Consider the following 5,910-nt stretch of genomic DNA (forward strand, 5'->3'; position numbering starts at 1 on the left):
TGCAAGAAGTATTTAAAGTGAAAAAAAAAAAAAAAAACAAGGACCTACAACCAAGATTAATCTATTCAACAAAGCTATCGTTTAGAATCAAAGGACACATACAGCGCGTCACAGATAAGGAAAAGCTAAAGGAGTTCATCACCACCAAACCAGTATTATATGAAATGCTGAAGGTTATTCTTTAAGAAGAGGAAGAAGAAGAAAAAGATAAAGATAAAAATTATGAACAACAAAGTGACAACAAATACATATCTATCAATAAGTTAATCTAAAACTCAAGTGAATAAAGAATCTGATGAACAGAATAAACTGGTGAATATAATAGAATCAGGGGCATAGAAAGGGAGTGGACTGACATTTTTCAGAGGGAAGGGGTGTAGGGGTGCGGGAAGTGATTGACAAAAATCTTATACCTATGGACAAGGACAGTGGAGGGGGTAAGGGCATGGGGTGGGGTGGGAACCGAGTGGAGGGGAGCTATGGGGGGGGATAGGAACAACTGTAATAATCTGAAAAATAAAGATTTATTTTTTTTAAAAAGGTAACAGGCTACTTAGAGTTGCCTTAGATTTAGGAGTTGTGTGTGGTTAACAGCTATTATAATCTGAAGAAGCAAAATTTTAAATTTTAGCAGAGCAACATCCCATCCTGTAAAAGGCTTGGTATGCCCAGAAAGATGAAACTATGGGTTTACCAAATAATGTGGCAAGCAAGAGAACAACTGGTGATTAGATAGGAAAATTTTCTTCTACTTCCTAACCCTTGGAAAGAACACAGGAATGTTCTTCATTGATGGAAAGTCCATAGTCTGTCTTTCTTTCTTCTTTTTTTCCTTTTTTTTTTTTTTTTTTTTTTTACAGAGTTGGAATGGTCTTTCACAATAAAAAATAAGTTAAAAAATTAAATCTAGTAAAAATTAAAATAAAACTTTATTTTAAAAAGCCAGCAGCTGGAGCTTCCATCTCCTGCATCTGGCCCTCCAGGGGCATGAGGCCCTGACCCCAGGGAAATTACAGAATGAGGCTTTCTGCCCCTCCTTTTCCCCTATTTTATCTCTATCTTTATTTCCACAGTGGGTCCATAGTCTTTCTAATCATTAATAGGAGGGTCTGGGGAGAAGAATTCCTAAGCTACCTTGGGAGTTCAGTTCACCCCAGAATGGGCCACATGGAAGCCACAAGGACCTTACAAAATATACACAACTCCTTCCAGTCAGAATAGTAAATAAGATTGGAAAACTAATTATTATTAAAGGAAAGTAATAACAGCTAACATTGTAATAACATCTATTATAAAGAGAACAACAAAAAAGCAATCACTACCAGAAGATTAAAAAAATAAAATAGAAATTCAAGCCTGGACTAAGAATGCTGACCAACCAACATGGAAGCACATTATCTGAACAGAAGAAAATAATGGGAATTTGGAAACAGTATACTGAAAAATGTACACTGAAGAGACAAAAAATGACATGTACCTGTAATGCTAGAAAGCCAAGTAAAATTTTTCCTGAAAGTATTGGGAAGAACTAAATCAGCCAGGTAGATGCAATACTGATAGAATTATTTCATGGCACAGAGACTGAACCTGTCAAAATTCAAATAAATGTCAACAAATATGAAAAACAAAACAATGACCTACAGGTAAAGCATTCATTATAAATCCCTATTTTCAAGAAGGGAAATGCCAAGGAGTACAGTAAGTATAGGATGATTGCTCTAATTTCCCACAAAAGTAAAGTGATGTTCATGATGATTCAACAAAGGATTCTACCTGATATGGAGCAAGAAATAATATCAAATTGCTAGCATTTTTGGATACTGAAGTATTCCAAATAATTTCAGAAGAAGGTTAGTTTATGTTTTATAGACTACAGTAAAGTCTTTGACTACATGGATCATGAAAAGCTATTGGTTGATCTAAAAGATATGTGTGTGTCTCAGCACTTGGTTGTCCAGATGCATAACCTGTATTGTGGACAGGAAGCCACGATCAGGATAGATTATGAAGCGACAAAATGGTTTCCTAAAAGCAAAGGTGTCAGACAATGATATATAATTCTCTCCCTATTGGTTTAGTCTGTACACAGAACATATCATACAAAAAACTGGACTAGACTCAGAGGGAGGAGTTGTAAAAAATCGGTGGAAGAAATATCAGTAACTCAAGATATACAGGTAATACCATTATACTGGCAGAAAGTAGCAATGATTTGAAATAACCTCTGATAAAAGTGAAAGAACAAGTCCCAAAGTAGGGTTGCAATAGAACATTTTGTACACAAAAATCATGGCTACAGAAATAATACACAACTTTAGCCACAGACAACAAAAATATTGAAATTATTACAAATTTTGCTTACCTTGATTCAGTCATCAATTCAAATCGAGACTGCAACCAAGAAATTAAGAGGGCCCCTAACTGGTTTGACTCTGTGGATAGAGTGTCGGCCTGCAGACTGAAGAGTCCCAGGTTCGATTCCAGTCAAGGGCATGTACCTTGGTTGCGCGCACAACCCCAGTAGGGAGTGTGCAAGGAGGCAGCTTATCAACGTTTCTCTCTCATCGATGTTTCTAACTCTCTATCCCTCTCCCTTCCTCTCTGTAAAAAATCAATAAAATATATTTTTTTTTAAAAAAAGAAATTAAGAGGGGGCCAAGACTCAGAAAGGTAGCAATGGAAGAATTTTAAAAAATCATAAAAAGTGAAGATATGTCGCCGAAACCGGTTTGGCTCAGTGGACAGAGCGTCGGCCTGCGGACTGAAAGGTCCCAGGTTCAATTCCGGTCAAGGGCATGTACTTGGATTGCGGGCACATCCCCAGTAGGAGGTGTGCAGGAGGCAGCTGATCGATGTTTCTCTCATTGATGTTTCTAACTCTCTATCTCTCTCCCTTCCTCTCTGTAAAAAAATCAATAAAATATATTTTTAAAAAAAGTGAAGATATGTCATTAGAGATCATCCACACCCTCATATTCCCAATTACTGTGTATTGATGTGAAAGTTGGACAGTGAAAAAGACTAATAGGAGGAAAAAGGATTAACTTGAAATATGTTATTGAAGGAGAGCTCTGTGAATATCCTGGACCACCAGAAAGACAATCAAGTGAGTGCCAAATAAAATTGTCTGAATCATCTCTGGAGGCAAAAATGACAAAGCTTCATTGTCCCATTTCAGGCACATCATGAGAAGAGAGCTCTTTGGAAAAGACAGTAATGCTTGGAAAAATAGAAGGCAGCAGGAAAAAGAGGAAGATGAAATATAAGGTTGATTGACTTCATAAAAGAAGCAATAGGCATGAGTCCACATGAGCTCAGCAGGACTGTTGAAGATCATTGTAAGATTCACTGGCACCACTTTGGTATCTTATTTTCTTAAATTATGGCAAATGGGGCTTTGGGGCATACATACATCAACCCCACCTACATATTTCTCCTATAATAATGCTTGGCACAATTATACTCCCTTCCGCAGAGAGCCCCAATTCAATGGTACATATCAACAACAATGTTCTTCACCTGTGTTCAGTGTTTTACACATCTATATATATAAAAGCCTAAATGACAAGCTGACTGGCTGACCAGCCAGTAACTATGATGTGCACTGACCACCAGGGGACAGATGCTCAGTGCAGGACTGAAAACCATAGGCATAGAAACATGGAACAGACTAATGAATCTCAGAGGGAAGGGGGTAAGGGGAAGTGCGGGAAAAGATTAACCAAAGATCTTATATGTATACTAGAGGCCTGGTGCATGGATTCATGCACCAGTGTTGTCCCTCAGCCTGGCCTGTAGGGATCAGGCCAAAACCAGCCCAGTGCACGGATTCATGCATCCATGGGGTCCCTTGGCCTGGCCTGCAGGAATCAGGCTGAAACCAGCTTTCTGACATCCTCTGAAGGGTCTTGGATTGCGAGAGGGTGCAGGCCAAGCCAAGGGATCCACGGTTTTGTGCACTGGGCCTCCAGTATGAACATATTTAATTTTCACAACAAGGCACTTTTAGTATTATTATCCCGAACTTTATAGGCATACAGAGGTTGAGTAGCTTGCCCAAGGTTGTATACTTATTAAACACTAGAGGCCTGATGCATGGAATTTGTGCAAGAGTAGGCCTTTGCAGCTGTGGCAGCTGCCTGGATCCCTCCCTTGCAGCCGCAGTGACTGCCTGGATCCACAGTGGCTTCCTCAATCCTGTGGCTTCAGCCCTGGCTTCATCTGAAAGGACATCCAGTCTAATTAGCATATTATGCTTTTATTATTATAGATTAGAGCCAATATTGAGACACAGGTTGTCTGACCCCTAAGACCATGCTCATAACCAATGTATATACCGTCTTTCTATTAAGACAAGTGAATAGCTAAGTTGGAGAGAAGCTGACAAACCAATTCCTGACTATCACTTTATGAAATAACATGTTAAGAATTGAACTTTCACAGGGCAATTTGCAAAAGGAAAATAGAAAATAATAATAATAAAAATGAAAGAAACATTATTAACGGCAAAATCTTAGCCATAATGGCAGGTATGTGAGGAAATATATGAAGAGATAACCTTTAAGCATCCTCTATCATGTATACTAGGTACTGCTGCATATAATAATTGTTATTTAATGCTTTATATACCCTTTTCTGAGGCTCCACTTTCACCTTTCATACCTCCTACCCCTGCTACTATCTCATACCTTTGATGTTTTTTTGCTTAAATTCTCCTAAAGTTTGCCACATATCATTTGAATGAAGCAGTCTAGAATTAAATAGTGTATTCTAGGAAAAGTTCAATTACTAATCAAATGCAACTTTGAGATCTTGTACTTCTTTTGTTTCATTAAAATGTTATACAAAAAATTGCTGACACAGTACTACCTTGTTATGTCCTTTGACTACTTTAGCAAGGATCCTTTTTAAAAAATTGATTTTAGAGAGAGACAGAGAGGAAGAAAGAGAGAAAGAAACATCAATTTGTTGTTCCACTTATTTATTCATTCATTGGTTATTTCTTGTATGTTCCCTGACTAGAGATTGAACCTGCAACTTTGGTGTACTGGGACAATGCTAACCAACTGAGCTACCCAGCCAGAGCATGGAAAAATTTTTTTATGTAAACTCTGGCCGTAAGAATCCATGAATTTGTTTCAGAGGACCTTTGAACATCCTAAAATTATATCTAAACTGTGTGCATGTATCTGGCTAAATGTTGGGGGGTGAGTTTCTAATGCTTTCATTAATTCTCAAGTTGATTTATAACAAACAAAACTAAACAGGTAAACAAAAATACAATCTCTTCCATATTTTATGACCCTCAAACTAAGCTAGAACAAGCAAGAAAGGCAATTTTTCTCTTAAATTGCATCACAATGTACCTATTCCAATTAAAGTTGAATCACGGAATTATGGAGCTTGATGGGAACACAAAACCCATCTAGACAAGACCTCTTCAAACTACTGTACCTCCTTCCAAAACTGGGACTATTCCCTACTCCCCCCAAAAAAACAGTGCCCCAATCTAGGAGTTAGGATGGGTCCTTACCTTAGGAAGAATAAAGGTAAGGTGTTTCAGACCAACTTTTGTGGTACATAAAATCATCTTGGTTTTATATTTACCCATAATATTTTATTTTTTATGTATTTAACATCTCTGTTGAGATATAATCCTATATAATAAAGAGCTAATATGCAAATGGTCATTGCGCCCTCACACCCTCACACCCTCGCACCGGGGCTGAGGAATCTGAGGCTGGGCTGGGGGACCTGAGGCTGTGCCCCCCGCCCTGGTGCTGGGGCTGGGGGACCAGATGCTGTGCCCCCTGCCCAGTGGGGCTTGATGGGGGACCTCAGATCACGCCCCCCGCCTGGTGAGGTTTGATGGGGGACCTCAGGCCACACCCCTGGCCGGCTGCACCCCCC

This window comes from Myotis davidii, unplaced genomic scaffold (genome assembly GCF_000327345.1).
Source record: "Myotis davidii unplaced genomic scaffold, ASM32734v1 scaffold597, whole genome shotgun sequence".
Taxonomy (NCBI): domain Eukaryota; kingdom Metazoa; phylum Chordata; class Mammalia; order Chiroptera; family Vespertilionidae; genus Myotis; species Myotis davidii.